Below are 16865 nucleotides of genomic sequence, written 5' to 3'. Positions count from 1 at the left end.
TTCCCAGGCTTGGAGTCAAATCAGAGCTGCAGCTGCAGGCCAACACCATATCTGAGCTGGGTCTGCAACCTACACCACAGCTCATGGCAATGCCATATCCTTAACCCACTGAGGAAGGCCAACTAATCCTCAAACCTTCATTCTCATGATTATTAGTCAGGTTTGTTACTACTGAGCAATGATGGGAACTCCTTTCATCCCATTTTAAATAAAACTGCTTCACGTATACTTTATATTCACTTTTTCTATCTCAATCTATATTTTCCTTTCTATAACTAATATATAGAGTTTTTATTCTGGTGGTAATTTCCCCCTATGTTCCCAAGACCCCCTGATCAGACCCCTAACATAACACTTATCACCCTTTAAACACATATCACCCTTTAAATTTTAGCCTTTGCCTACCTCTTCCTCGGAAAGGATTTTATTGCTGTCCTCTTTTTTTTTTTTTCATTTATAATGACTTTTATTTTTTCCATTATAGCTGGTTTACAGTGTTCTGTCAGTTTTCTACATACAGCAAGGTGACCCAGTTACACATACATAGACACATTCTCGCATTTTTCTCACATTATCATGCTCCATCATAAGTGACTAGACATAGTTCTCAGTCCTACACAGCAGGATCTCATTGCTAATCCATTCCAAAGGCAATAGTTTGCATATACTAACCCCAAATTCCCACTCCATCCCACTCCCTCCCCCTCATCCTTGGCAACAAGTCTGTTCTCCATGTCCATACTTTTCTTTTCTGTGGAAAGGTTCATTTGTGCCGTATATAAGTTATATCATATGGTATTTGTCCTTCTCTTTCTGACTTACTTCACTCAGAATGAGAGTCTCTAGTTCCATCCCTATTGCCGCAAACGGCATCATTTTGTTCTTTTTTATGGCTGAGTAGTATTCCATTGTCTATATATACTACATCTTCCCAATCCATTCATCTGTCAACGGACATTTAGGTTGTTTCCATGGCTTGGCTATTGTGAATAATGATGCAATGAACATATGGGTGCATGTGTCTTTTTCAAGGAAAGTTTTGTCTGGATGTATGCCCAAGAATGGGATTGCTGGATCATATGGTAGTTCTATGTAAAGTTTTCTAAGGTACCTCCATACTGTTTTCCATAGTGACTATACCAGCTTACATCCCCCCCAACAGTGCAGGAAGGTTCCCTTTTCCCCACACCCCCTCCAGCATTTGTTATTTGTGGACTTATTAATGATGGCCATTTTGACTGGTGAGAGGTAGTACCTCATAGTAGTTTTGATTTGCATTTCTCTAATAATCAGTGATGTTGAGCATTTTTTCATGTGCTTGTTGGCCATCTGTTTATCTTCTTTGAAGAAATGCCTATTCAGGTCTTTTGCCCATTTTTTCCACTGGGTTGTTTGCTTTTTTACTGTTGATTTGTATAAGTTGTTTGTATATTTTAGAGATTAAGCCCTTGTCAGTTGCATCATTTGAAACTGTTTTCTCCCATTCTGTAAGTTGTCTTTTGTTTTTGTTTTTGTGTTTGTTTTTTTTAATGGTTTCCTTTGCTGCGTGAAATTTTGTCAGTTTTATTAGGTCCCAATATTGCTATCTTCTTTATCACCTGTCCCTTGAAAAGCAGTTCCTGCTGACTTGAAACCACTGCTCACTGGAATTTAGTGAACTGCTTAATATTTGTATTAGACTCTATCCCTGGGTTTTGCCACAGATAACAAACACGCACTTTGATGCTCTTTGACAGTAAGTCCTCTCGACAAAATGTGGCACTACCTTACATGTTTAGAATGGTATATAAGATTCCCTCCTGAATTTATGATGGATATGGGGTATAAGATTTTGGAATTTTAATCATGTCCAGACCAAAACAGAAGGTTACATCTGGCATTCTCCTCTGCTATTACTCTTTTTTCCTCTTTCTATTCAAGTCTTTTTTTCCAGAAACTTGCTCAGCCATGAACTCTTCCTGAGCTTGACTCTTACACTTCATTTTTCACGCAAGACATGCTATTGAGATAAAGTCTTGGCTGACTTACATTCTGGCCTAGCAGCTGTAATTACCTGCTGTGTAGGCCATCCCCCAAAACAGCAGGGGGAATTTTATTAGAGATGCCAGTGGCTTTTGTATTAGTAGTCATTCCAAGCTGTTAGTGACCATTCTCATTCCCCAGATTGCTGGGAAAAATTATGTGTTAGTGTCAAACCTAGCTCAAGGTGAGGCTTCAGGTTCCTAGCCAGTCTCAGGAGGCCCCGTGTCTCTTCTCATCTTGAGGTATCCTTCATCTGTGAGTTAGCACGTAGCTAAGGAGGCAGACAGAAGCACGACCTTGTGAAATTCAGCCCAGTTCTTCCAACTTTTTAAGTATCATTTCCTGCTTGCCTTAAATTTAACAAAGGATCACTGTGGTGAAATACATTATTCAACAAGTATAATAGACTAGAGTTCATCTTTCCAGAGATGTCTGAAACATTCAGGACTTAAGCCATCAGCTCCAAATGTATTCTGTTGTTAGGTCAAGCCCAACTGATAATTTAGTTCAGACATCATACTCTTGACCGAAAACTCTATTTTCTGTTGTCTACATAGTCATTGGCTTTAAGTTATTTCTAGTCTTAATAACCTTTAAAATAAATTTTTATGGTAATAGCCATACTGACATTGTTACTACTTTGATGAAAATGATTGAATTATCCATACATGCAGAGTTTAGTGTTATTTTCCATTTTTAAAAGGAAAGTGTTGGAATTCCTATTGTGGCTCAGTGGTTAACGAACCCAACTACTATCCATGAGGACTCGGGTTCTATCCCTGGCCTTGCTCAGGGGGTTAAGGGTCTGGCGTTGCCTTGAGCTGTGGTGTAGATTGCATATGCGGCCCAGACCCTGTGTTGCTATGTCTGTGGCATAGGCCAGCAGCTATAGCTTCGATTTGACCCCTAACTTGGGAATCTCCATATGCCACAAGTGAGCCCCTAAAAAGACAAAAAGACAAAAAATGAATAAATAAAAGGAGAGTATTAAGTAGTTATAAATATCTGGTCTCTAGCACAGTCAAGTGAGTTGGTACTGCGTAAGGAATAAAGCAATTCCATAATCAGGGATGATAGAACACAAAATATAGACAGCAATACTGCTAATTCACATGGGCAAGAAGAGCAGTATGACAAATCAGTGTGACTATAGACAAATCCCTGTCTTACCTCACCAGGAATTTCACCAGCAATCCTCTTAGAATGGCAAATACTGTACATTTGTGATATTGAGGAAATCCCAATTTGAGGCAAAGATAGTTTGGGATAGCTCTTGCCATTTCCTTCACTGACTGGGTGACAGTAATAAATCATCAAACACATGTATGCCTTAAGACAAAGAAAGGCAGTATATCGTAGCAGTTAAATGCATAATCCTGGAAACATACTGAATGAGTTCGCAACCCATCACAATCACCAAGTAACCTTTGACACAATCAGTAAATAACCTTTGACAAGTTAGTGAAACTCTCTGTGCCTCAGTTTTTGCATTTGTAAATTGGGGGTGATAATAATAAGCCAATTTTAAGGGATCTTTTAAATATTAAGTGAATGGATATACGTAAATACTTAGAGAGCAGTGCCTGGTACAAAGCAACAATTCAATAAAGTTTAAATCTGTAGCTATAGCCATGAAAGCAAGACTGTATTTTTAAAGCAGTCAAAGGATACAGCTAATGAGGTTGTGACTGGCCCTCTTAACCTTTCATTGTCAAACATTTCCAAATGTTCTGCAATGATTTCTGTTATATAACTGAATGCTGTTTCTAGGAAAACATTAAATTGAACACAATGAGAGCAAAAGGCATCATTTCGAACTGAGAATCATGTTATGGTGGCTGTCTCTGCTACTGACTGATCATGACCTTAAATGATTTGGGCTCTCTCAATTTCCTTGTCTGAAGACTGAGGGGAGTAGATTAATTATCTCTGAGGCCCCTCTAGGTCTGACAAATGAGACTGTATTTAACTACCTTGAACTTATCAGAATGCAATTTTTCCCCCTTTTTGGCTGCTCCGTGACATATGGAATTCCCAGGCCAGAATGAGATCCGAGCCGCATTTGCGATGTATGATGTGGCTTTGGCGACACCGGATCCTTAACCCACTGTGCTGGGCAAGAGATTGAACCTACATCCCAGTGCTCCCAAGACACCCCTGATCCCATTGTGCCACAGTGGGACTCCAGGATGCAATTTTTTAACAGCCATTTTTCAAAAGGTATGTGTGCTTAGGTATGTTAAGCTGGTTTTCCTTCTTTTAAACTTTAAATCAAGGTTCGTGTTAACAAAAATAGAATCTCATGAATTTTGAACCCGAAATATGACAAAATGATTTTTTTCTACCAAAGAGTTAAGGATGGTGTATGATACTCTATTTAAATGAAAGTAAACGTCTAGTTCTTTGAGGACTTTGATTAAGAGCCACATGAAGGAAAGAGAGCGCAGAGAAGAGAGAGAGCAAGTGCAGTTCTTAAAGGAGGATCTAAATTAAAATCTTTTAGAAAGTATTTATAAAACAAAGAGTTGTCTTTTCCAGGAGCACATAGTCTTAAAGGGAGATGCCAGAGAGTCAGAAGACAAATAATACCAAACCAATTACAGGGTTTAAAAATAGTATTATCTCAAGGAAACAGACAAGTGCCTACAGAGAAGGGGAAAAGTTGGTTAAGAAAAGGATGGGGGAGTTCCCGTTGTGGCGCAGTGGTTAACGAATCCAACTAGGAACCATGAGATTGAGGGTTCGGTCCCTGCCCTTGCTCAGTGGGTTAACGATCCAGCATCGCCATGAGCTGTGGTGTAGGTTGCAGACTCGGCTCGGATCCCGCGTTGCTGTGGCTCTGGTGTAGGCCGGCAGCTACAGCTCCAATTAAACCCCTAGCCTGGGAACCTCCATATGCCGCAGGAGTGGCCCAAAGAAATAGCAAAAATAAAAAAAATAAAATAAAATAAATTATAAAAAAAAAAGAAAAGGATGGGGCAAAATAAGTGTAAAACAAACAAATAAAAAGGCCTCCAAATTGATGAAAGACAAGAAAGGGACTTTCGAGATAAAGGAGTGGACAATACAGAGACATAGGGGTCCAGGGGAAGACACTAAAGAAAGGTACACAGAAATGATGTCAAAAGTAGATGGATATATTGGGAGGTTGGGATTAACATATCCACACTACTATGTATCAAATAGATAATCAACAGGACCTGCTTATAGCACAGGGAACTCTACTCAATATTCTCTAATAACCTATATGGGAAAAGAATCTGAAAAAGAATGGATTATGTACATGTATAACTGAACCACATTGCTGTACAGCTGAAACTAACACATTGAAAATCTACTTTACTCCAATATATAGCAATTTTTTTTTAAAAAAGTAGATTGATATGACAGTCAAATAGACTGCTTCTATATTCCAAAAGATAGAGTGAAAAGCGACCTGGAAACTTTAAAAATTCTATGTCATGAAAGAATTAAAAAAAAAAAAAGACTGAGAAAATGTTCTAGATTAAAAGTAAAGAAAATATATGATTCTTGGGAAAATCCTAGAATTTTTTTAAGTATAAAGCAACTGGGACAATAATGAAATAATTTGGGTATGAGTTATATATTATTATTTTTTAAAGGAGAAAAAGATAGCTTTATCACTTTGCCAGGCAGAGGGGTACACAGCAGTCTAATGCCTTAAAGACTGAGCCCCCTGGGTATGAATTATATATTAGACAACAATATTATGTCAATGATAAATTTTCTGAATGGTGATAATTTTGTGGTTGGTAGAAGAATGTCCTATTATTAGGAGATACATGCTAAAGTATTTGGAGGTTGGTAAAGTGACAAGACACAACTTATTCTCTCCTGGTTCAAGACGGGAAAAAAAAAAAAATGGTACATAAAGAAAAAGAGACAAGAGTTCCCGTGTGGCTCAGTGGGTTAAGAACCCAACATAGCATCCATGAGGATGTGGGTTCCATCCCTGGCCTTGCTCAGTGGATTAAGGATCTGGCATTGCCACAATCACAGTGTGGGTCACAGATGCAGATCGGAACTTCCATACACTGTAGGTGCAGCTCTAAAAGGAAAAAAAGAAAAGGAAGGGAGGGAGGGAGGGAGGGAGGAAGGGAGGAAGGAAGGAAGGCAGACAGGCAGACAGGCAGATCGGCAGAAAAAGAAAGAAAAGGAGAAAGAGTAAATGTGGCAAAATACTGACAGTGAACATAGATACAGAATCTTCAGTTGCTCGTGGTATTATTCTTGCCATCTGACTGTAGGTTCAACATTTTTTCAAAATACAAAAATTTCCTAAAGCTCCTTTATGGTGCAGGGCATTGAGGATCCAGCATTGTCACTGCTGTGGCTCGGGTCACTACTGTGGCACAGGTTTGGTCCCTGGCCCGGGAACTTCCATATGCCATGAGTGTGGCCAAAGAAAAAAAGTTTCTCAAAATTGAAACAAAACCTTACTCCCATATAACCTTTGAATAAATAGCTGTTTAACACTGTTTACAAAAAATGAGTTTTCAGTCATGTTTAACTCTTATCCATCCTCCTCCTCGCCTAGAACTTTATCAAAGGGGAAACGTGTGAAACTGAATCAGTATTAGTTGATAATTAACTCATACACGAGAATACCAGGTTCTTTGGAGGTTAGTCCCCTTCTTGTAATTAGAGTCACAAGAATTCTCTACAGCCAGTTATTTTGTGGTATCTATTGGGTAACATCGAGAGAAAGAAAATGGGAACCTCTAAGTGCAAGTTCAGCCTGTGGTGTTAAAAAAGCTATCAAGGGAATTTCTTCTCCTACACTGAGGTAGCAGTGTAAAGTCTTGAGTGGACAAACAAGGAGGAATAATTTGACATATAGAACTGTATGATTCAGCTCTCTTAGACAGATAAGGTTGGTGGAGAATAAACTGATTTTGCTGGTCTATTGAGCATTTTTTTAAATTATCAAAAAATTAACAGAGTTCCTGTCATGGTGCAGTGGTTAACGAATCTGATTAGGAACCATGAGGTTGAGGGTTCGAACCCTGGCCTTGCTCAGTGGGTTAAGGATCTGGCATTGCCATGAGCTGTGGTGTAGGTCGCAGAAGCAGCTCGGATCCTGCGTTGCTGTGGCTGTTGCTGGTGGCTACAGCTCCGATTAGACCCCTAGTGTGGAAACCTCCATATGCCGAGGGAGAGGCCCTAGAAAAGGCAAAAAGAAAAAAAAAAAAATTAACTGCTCTAATGGTATAAAAGGAACCCTCCAAAAGGTGGACTGTCTTTCCTAATGAGGAAGCCCTCTATCACTACTTTAAGTTTAAAATTGTAATGAACAGGAGTTCCCATTGTGGCTCAGTGGTTGGCAAACCTGATTGGTAACCATGAGGACACAAGTTCAACCCCTGGCCTTGCTCGGTGGGTTGAGGTTCCAGCATTGCTGTGAGCTGTGGTATGAGTCGCAGATGCAGCTCAGATCCCAAGATGCTGTAATTGTGGCATAGGCCGGCAGCTACAGCTCCTATTTGACCCATAGCCTGGGAGCCTCCATATGCCACAGGTGCAGTCCTAAAAAGACAAAAGACAAAAAAAAAAAAAAAAAAAAATTTACAATGAACAGTTCTGGTAAGGATAAAATGAAATGGAGCTCCTATATGTTGCTGATTTCAGCATAAATTGGTACAGCATTCTGGGTAACTAATTTGGCAAGTGGTTTCAAGAACTGCAGAAATATTCTTTTCCTTTGATCACTTTTCAAAATTTATCTTAATGAAAGAGAGAGAAATAAGGGAGAAGGGGAAAAGGGAAGGAGGGAGGAAGGGAAAGAGGGAAAGAAAGGAAGAAGAAAGGAAGGAAGAAAAATGAGTTATATATAACAAGATGGTCATTTCAGATACACTAACAGAGAGAGAGAGGGAAAAGAAAATGTTCAACAATGATGACACGTTTGCCTGATGCACATCAGCATTAAGTACATAAAATTCTCTGCAAATCATAAGCCTCTGCAGGAAGAAGGAGAGATGCTTACAGTGCCAAGTATATAGAATTAACAATTGTATCTACATTTTGATTCAACTATGTAAAGTCATGAAGCACAAGGAGAAGTTGGATTATAACCAGGATGGGAGTAGGGTTTATCCCTTCAAAATCCCCATGGCTATTGATGGGAGAAGAGACTTGTATTTAATTGCTCTCTAAATAATTTAAGGCATGCATGCAGCAAAGTCTACTAAATTGAATGTAACTTTGGGGGTCACAATAAATATAAATTCTCCCTTCACCTCTGCTGTAGACTGTCCCTATGAAACTGTGTTAAATCCGTGTTACTCCTCAGCCTATTCTGGTATTAAAAAACCCCTTAAGATGTGAAAATAATATTTACAAGATTAGAAAAACTGTATATGCCAAGTTGATGAGAGCATTTATTTTTTGGTTTTCACCTTTACAGTGTGATTCTGGTACAGGCAACACTTTTATTTCTATTTGTCACTTAGAGGAAGCTTAGTTTAGAAGGGTCACGCAGTATATGGGGGGTTAGAAGAAGGGCTCTAGAGTCAGGTAAGTCTGGGCTTGAGTCCATTTTTATGTGTACTAGTTGAAAATCTTTGGTAATATGTGTTAACACCTTTCTGCATCTTTGTTTCCCCATCTGTAAAGTGGGTAAAAAATGATACCAACTTTATAGCATTATCTTGAAGATTAAATGAGTCACTGCATGTAAAGCTGTTGGCACAGTAGCTGGCCTCCAGTGATGCTCTGTGAACACCGGGGATTGCTCTTGCTCTTTTTAACCTGCCATGTTTATACAACAAGCAGTCGTGTCCAGGGGTGGTCAGAATAAAACACATCTTGTAATACTGTAGGCTTGGTTCTATATTCACACTCATTTACACTATAGCCAGGATAGTCAATGGGTAATATTCCTTAAAGACTGCTTTACCATCCTAGTTCTATCATCGTATAAGGTACATGAAATGATGGAGTTTTTACAGGAAAAACTTTACAAAGTTATATCCAGATATATTATTTATTTATTTATTTTTGTCTTTTGTCTTTTTTAAGGCCACACCCACGGCATAAGGAGATTCCCAGGCTAGGGGTCTAATCGGACCTACAGCTGCCCGCCTACACCACAGTGACAGCAACGGCAGATTCAAGCCACGACTGTAAACTATACCACAGCTCACGGCAACGCCGGACCCTTTACCCACTGAGGGGGGCCAGGGATCGAACCTGAAACCTCATGGTTCCTAGTCAGATTCGTTTCCACTGTGCCATAATGGGAACTCCCAGATATATTACTTCTTGAGTCCCATAGAATATGTATGATTCAGGGGAAAATGAAGAGTAAACTTTTCTCCTGAAACCAGTGCTGAAAAGAGTTCAGTCCCTTAGTGCCTCTTTCTATTGTCACAGTACCCACATCCAGCACTGAAATATCCTGGAAGAGAATGGAACATTTTAGATAATCTTCACCCCTTTGTTTTTCTAGAAAAGTCAATTATGGAATCATGGGAATTCATCCAAACTTCTTTGAGGGACTGCTTTAATTGTCTACTCCAGCCATTAAGAAGGCGAGAAGGGGGCCAAGAATTTCTCTTTGGAAGAGCAGAAATTTTGATGCTAATAAAATACATAAATAATAGAAGAAGATAAGTATGCAGATTGCATCCTGCTATTACTCACCAAGCAGTTCTGGTCACTTATAACGAACAAGGCTGTATATCAGCACAGTGGAGAAACAGGAGGCACTATCTTTGCTTGCAAGTAGCCTGCACTTTATGTGATCCAAAAATATGCAAGAATAAATAAATTATAGTGAACTAGTAAATGCATCCAAAAAGCAGTCCTGATGGCATATTGTGCATAAGCTTTAAATCCTAAAGCCTTCATTCTAGCAAGTATTCTGTTGGGTCTTGTTAGTTCCGCAAATAACTTAGGTCTTGAACTTTCAACACTTCATTAACTGAAAGGAGAGGCTGAGGCAATCACTGTTGCAATAGCATGACTGCTTTTTTTTTTTTTTTTTTTTTTTTTTTTTAACTCTCACAGCCACCAACCGATAGCTACAAAGCTGTAGCTCCTAAGGATGTGTTAAGAGAGTTTCAAGGCTCAGCAAGGCTTACTCTCTTGCTGTCAGAGATACAATTAGACCTTTGATGTAGCTCCCAGGCTAATTATAAAGTGAGCATCTCATTGGATTAATAAACATTAAGGTGGTGGCCCTTGCAATGTTGCAATGAGGGATGGCAGTACCAAATAATTCAGTTTGCCCTTTCTGGCTGGCACTCGGCAATGTTAGTCATCTAGCAGGTCAACCTGACCCTGGTTATGTCACATAAGACCACATGGGGCAGCTGTGGGAGCAAATCAAGTGATCCTAGTACAAGTGTCACATGAAGCATCCTGTGCACATTTAACAAGTTCAAGTACCACACAATATAAGCTGGTTTTCCTCAGGGACTAGAAGTAAATATATGTTTCCATTTGTTCAATGGTAAAATATTTTATTTTGGAGTAAAATGTCACTGAAAGGAGACTCCAAAAGTATTTCTAAGTTTTAGGAACTTGAATACTATACTGAGTAAGAAGTCTATTCCTGGAAAATGTGTTTCTATATATATATGTATGTATAATCTATGTCCAAAGTGCATTAAAAAGCAACTCTGCTTGGACATATCAAAAGTGACTTCTAGGAGTTCCCATTGTGGCTCAGCAAGTTAAGAACCTGACTAGTATGCATGAGGACGCAGGTTTGATCCCTGGCCTTGCTAGTGGGTCAAGGATCCAGTGTTGCCGTAAGCAGCGGTGTAGATCTCAGACTTGGCTCAGATCTGGCATTACTGTGGCTATGGTGCAGGCTGGCAGCTGCAGCTCTGATTCGACCCCTAGCCTGGGAACTTCCATGTGCCACACATGCAGCCCTTAAAAAAAAAAAAAAAAAAAGGCTTCTTCTTAGTAAGTACAAATTTGGCACTTTGTTTTATTATGATAATAGAAATGAGACTAAAAAAAATTATCTTTTCACTTCCTAGAACAATGCCTAACCTGTTTTAAGTTCTTGATAAATATTTCTTGAGTAGATGAAGAAGTCTTTGAGTAACCTAGGAACGTAAAATTCATTTGGCATTTATAACTACTACTCATTTCCTGGTAATTTCCACTGGTATTTTAGGGTCAATTTTGATACCCTAATGACCTAATTCCTTGAGATTCAAAGCTTGGCTCACAAACAAGCATCATCAACATCACCTGGGAACCTGTACAAACCACCATCTCTCAGGCCAAGTGAATCGACATCTTCACATTAAAGGCTGAGAAAAGCTGATTTAAAGCAAGTGGAATAGTTTTCTTTTCTTTTTTTTTTTTTTTTTTTTTTTTGTCTTTTTGCTATTTCTTTGGGCTGCTTCCGTGGCATATGGAGGTTCCCAGGCTAGGGGTCTAATCGGAGCTGTAGCCGCTGGCCTACGCCAGAGCCATAGCAATGCGAGATCCAGGCCGCATCTGCAACCTACACCACAGCTCATGGCAATGCTGGATCGTTAACCCACTGAGCAAGGGCAGGGACCAAACCCGCAACCTCATGGTTCCTAGTCGGATTCGTTAACCACTGCGCCACGACGGGAACTCCAGTAGTTTTCAGATTAACATCAAAGACTGCCTTAAAAGTAAACACAAAGGAAGTAGACCTCATAAATGATGTCAGGACCAGAGGTGATGATTGGAAGGTCCAAAATGGTAGTTGCACCCATGATGTGGTAAATACGTGAAGTTGAATGGCTGTATCACAAGTAATTATGAAACTTGGGTCGGTTTCTTAACCTCTCTTAGAATTATCTGTAAAAAAGAAAAGGCCAAGATAGAAGTCTTCTAGCCCTAATAGGACTTTTTCCTTGTCTTCAAGTGCCTTGGGTTTTTTTCCCTCAGATATGAACAGGGACGACGTCTCTTTCACCCTAAATTTGGCCACTGCATGCATCTCCTGTCCCCCTTCCCCCACCCCGCCACTCTGCCAGGTGCCTGAGATTTGTGCTATATGCATTCTGAATATACTTCTAGCCTATGAAATGTAGAAACAGCATTTATTCTGAAAAGCCCTTGTCATTTCAGATAGCTCAGAGAAGAATTTACTCACCTGTATTACATGGACACTCACGAGATTAATGGGGCACAAAATAAATGTCTAATCCTTCTCATATTTCCTCTTCAACAGATTCACTCCTGTTATACCTCATACTGTAGGCCAGATGTCTTTTTTCTCCTCTGCAAAGATTTTTAGAAAATTCTTCCACAAAGATCTGTTTTGCATTTTTTAGTTTTATATTTTTACTGTTCTAGTAACTTAATAAGGGTTTTTTAGTACATTTAAAGGGGATCCATACAAAATAATTGCCAACCAAGCTTTCAAGAAAGTTAAAGTTCTTTTTTATATCCCTAGACTAGAGAGATATTGTATATGTGGAATGATTTAAACAAAACGTTACTAATAAGCATAGTGATGATCAGCAAGTAACAGCAAGTGGCACTGAACACACCCCATTCTCACCACCACCACCCCAGGTGGGCTGTCTGTTGGGACCTTCCATTTGCACAGTACATAGACTCAGAACTGGAAAACCATATGGCTCTAACATAACCCTGACAGGGTGACTTAAAGGTATTAGCAAGTTCTTGCCACACCTCTCATCAAGAGGTGAGATTTATTTCCACTCCCCTTGAATCTAAATTTGCCCATCACATATTTTGACAAATAGAATGTGGCAAAAGTGGCTGTGTAACTTTCAAGGCTGGTCTTCAAAGATCTGTATATTTCTGCCTTCGGCCCCCTAGAATGCTCCTTAGAAACCAGCCACCATGTTAGAAGTTCCATTAGCCAGAGACCACCACACCAAGAGGGAAGCCCAAGCTAAGCATGTGGAGAGTGAGAGCCTGTGTGAAGGAGTATGGACACGCCATACATGTGAGTAAAGCTTTCTTGGAACTTCCAGTCCAGCTCCACCACCAGGTGAGTGCAAATGAGTTAATGTCACAGGCCTACTGGAGTAGAAAAACTGCCAAACCAAACTCTGCCCCCATTTTTGACCCAGAGAATCATGAGCAAATAAATATTAAGTTTGGGGGTAATTCGTTACAAAGCAATAAATAGCCAAAGCACTTGGGATCAATTATTTTCTCTTTTATTGCCTTATGGTTTTTCTCCTTTTTTCATCTCTATTTTTCTTGACTGGCCTGCTCATTCTGCTCATGTACTCTTACAGGAAATTCTTCCTGAAATCTCCACACAAAACTCCAAAGGAGATAGGCTGTTTGGTTTAGTGAATTATCACACCTTTATTGGACAGAACCTTTTGTACTAGTCAGTCTTATAGTGTATTGACATTTGCATGGATGGGCCATAGTTGCCCAGGTGCTCACCCACTCTTGTCACAGTAGTTCTGACTTTCCACATAGAGCCTGGTGCTACTTTCCTGGGCAGGGCAGTTTCTAGGGACAATGGGCATGACTGGCATCTGACCTGATTATTCTGAACATTTCATGATTAAGTTCTCAGTCCTTTGAATTAACCAATTATCCCATGCTAAAATGCATACACTCCTTGCACACATGAGACTCCTCATCAATTGTTCAAACTTCAGGATATGTATATGAGAATTTTCCAGTATGATTTAGCTGAATCTGTGCTTTCATGTTGTCAAAGGTACAGCTCTGAGATCTGTGGATACTTGGTAGAGTAGATGTGCTAAAAAGAAGTCAACAAAGACTTAAAGGAAAGGGTAAAGGCTCATGAAGGATATTATTTTCTAGTTTTGCCAAGGGCAGGCTTTTGGCTTAATGGTAGCATGTTGATAAAAGAATTTTTATAGATATGTGGGATCACTTAAAAGGTTATGCAGAGGCATAATACAGTGATTAAGACTACGTGACAGTAAAGGAAGGGGAAGATGGAACAAGATACATGAGGAATATAAACATGAGTTTGGAGCCTAGAAAAAGAGGAAGAGAATAGAAATTTGGGGAAGTATGGAAAATGTAACACCCTAAAGAGGTTGTTCACTGTATATCCTTCTCTGGTAAATGCCAACACTTAACATCAGCATTTGCAGAAGTTCTCTTTTGGCACAGCAGGTTGAGGATCCAGCATTGTCACTGCAATATCTTGGGTCACTACTGTGGTGTGGGTTTGATCCCTGGCCTGGGAACTTCTATATAATGTTGGCGCAGCCAAAAAAAAAAAAAAAAATCAAAAACCGAACAAAAACATGTTCACAATAGACATAAGTACTTAGCCCTTACTGACTTCTAGAATGGGATGATCTACATGTTTCCAGAGGCTTTCAGAGTTGTTGGGTTTTTCTTAAGATTTTTATTTTTTCTATTATAGTTGATTTACAATGTTCTGTCAATTTCCACTGTACAACAAAGTGACTCAGTCACACATATATATACATTCTTTTTCTCACATTATCCTCCATCATGTTCCATCACAAGTGGCTAGATATAGTTACCTGGGCTATACAGCAGGATTTCATTGCTTATCCACTCCAGATACAATAGTTTGCATCTACTAACCCTGAACTCCAAGTCCATCCCACTCCCTCTCCCTCCCCCTAGGCAACCACATGTCTGTTCTCCAAGTCCATGAGTTTCAGAGTTTTTTAAATGGTATTCCCTTCATAATTTGTTGCAGAATCCCAATTTGAAATAGATGTCACCTCAAATATCTGGGTTGTTAGTATACTATGCAGATGATCCAGCCTGTTAGGTATAGAAAAGAAAGACAAAATTATCCAAGGGGCAAAAGTCAAGAAAGTAGACATTTACATTAATGAATTTCAAAATCTAGATGAAGCATATGCATTCCTCATGCAAGAGAAAATCTCCATTATTCTCTAAAGCTTCTATAGGATTTTAAAGAATAACCTTTCTAGTATTAAGTGGACTAAACTTTTTCATTTGAATTGAAGAATATACAATCGGGAACGTAAAGGCTTTAATTTTTTTCTTACTTAAGTATAATTGATTTACACTGCTGTGTTCATTTCTGCTGTACAGCAAAGTGATTCAGTTATAGATACACATACATTCTCTCCCATTATGGTTTATCATAGGATATAGAATAGAGTTCCCTGTGCCATACAGTAGGCCCTTGCTGTTTATCCATCCTATATATAATAGTTTGCATCAGCTAATCCCAAACTCCCAATCCTTCCCTCCCCAACACCCCCCCCTTAGCAACCACAAGTCTGTTCTCTATGTCTCTGAGTCTGTTTCTATTTAGTAGTTAAGTTCATTTGTGAAAGACTTTAATTTTTAATGTTCTCCTGATGATATTTGTTTATTTGTATCCACTTTATAAAACTGTAATCAGTAGTGTATCATAACATTCAAAACCAATGAAATAAATTTCTTTTTTTAATTTATTTTTATTAGGGTATAGTCGATTTACACTGTGGAGTCAGTTTCTGTTGTACAGCATAGTGACCCAGTTATACATATTTTTACATCATTTTTCCCTTATTATCTTCCATCATATTATATTCTGAGAAATTGGATATAGTTCCTTGGGCTATATACAGTAGGACTTCATTATGTATCCATTCTAAATGGAACGGTTTGCATCTACCAACCCCAAACTCCCCATCCATCCCACTTCATATATGTCTTATACTCATTAAGATGAGAACACAAGAATCTGATATTTGTGTGATAAATTACCATGAAAATTATGGAACAGGAGTAAAGAATCTGTACATCAGAATTTGGCCAAGTGTGCATTTTGATGAGGGCTCTACAGAAAAGAAGAGACTATCTTTAGTCATTTGAACATGTTCCTCACTCACTTCAATCCTTCAACAGGTTAAACCATTGCAATGAGGGTAAATTCCAAATTCTGTCCCTTGGTCCCAAGTCTGCTTGCTCTTCCCTTTACATTTTCGCACACTACAAGCTAGTCCTGGTGGCTTTTTTTCTGTTGCTTGAACATGTAAATCTCTGCCTTGCCTTGGAGTCTTGACTCTTGCTATTCTCTCTGGCTATGTTTTCCCCCCAGATCTTCCTATGACTGGTTCTTTTGTATTATCTGGGCCTTATTTCAAATGGAAATTCCTCAGAGAGGATTTCCCCCCCAATCATCTGTGGTACGCAACACTCTAAGTATGTAACTGTCAAATGATAGGATGGCATACCTAAAAAGTACACTAAGAAGTAGGAGAATGCATTGGAATTTGATAAACTAAAATTTGCTTGATGTAATTATAAAGGTGACTAACATGAACATATCTTCTGAATTAAATAACTATTGTTCAATAAAAAATTATCATCATAGATAAGTTGCTGGGGTTTTAAATGTTAAAATGATCCAGAAACTTTAAATGTCAGTATTTTCTCATTTTCCAAGACTGCTGTGCACAGTATTCTAGCAAGAATTAAAATTCTGGAAGTCCTGACAAGTCTTACATTTTATGGATCAAAATAACCTTTGAAAAGAATGTGAGAAGCAAGTGAAATAAAAAATCCACTTATGTAACATTAGATATTGATTTTATTAGCTTTATATTATTGATTTCTAAGGTTTATCTTAATTGACAAGGACTGTTAACCAGTTCCAAGAAGGAAATTATACATAAATATCTTTCAAAGTGGCAAATAATATAGAGATTGTAGCAAAAATCTTTGGCACATGTTTTTAATAAGAAAAGTCACTCTGTGCCTCTTTATAGTAGAAAAGAAGTCTGTCCAATTGAGTAGTGTAATTCCTCACATAAGCTGTTTGAGAACATTTTCTGAACATTTTTGGACCTATGGAAATGCATGTTTCTTTTACCACAAGCTATGATCATAATTTCAAATATTTTTGAAACACA

At 38.7% G+C, this 16865-nt stretch overlaps 1 long non-coding RNA gene across 4 annotated transcripts in view; it reads right to left on the bottom strand.

Moving 5' to 3' along the window:
- The window catches only part of LOC110262179 (uncharacterized), a 132732-nt gene that overhangs the window by 97106 nt on the left and 18761 nt on the right, over positions 1-16865 (bottom strand). The window contains exon 1 of one of the 4 annotated variants that reach the window (XR_002346847.2): positions 9688-9883. The exons of 2 other annotated variants lie outside the window; for them this stretch is intronic. This is a non-coding gene — a long non-coding RNA (uncharacterized LOC110262179). Of the gene's footprint in view, positions 1-9687; positions 9884-14612; positions 14758-16865 lie in introns of those variants that run through there. One more of the 4 variants, XR_014813286.1, reaches the window with a different exon arrangement.

The sequence above is a fragment of the Sus scrofa genome, chromosome 8 (assembly GCF_054392235.1).
Source record: "Sus scrofa isolate SSC_HxYL_T2T_F1_AM1 chromosome 8, Sscrofa_HxYL_maternal_Yorkshire_Landrace_v2.0, whole genome shotgun sequence".
Classification (NCBI taxonomy): domain Eukaryota; kingdom Metazoa; phylum Chordata; class Mammalia; order Artiodactyla; family Suidae; genus Sus; species Sus scrofa.
Note: the sequence above shows the minus strand (reverse complement) of the source record. Positions and strands in the feature narration are given on the sequence as shown.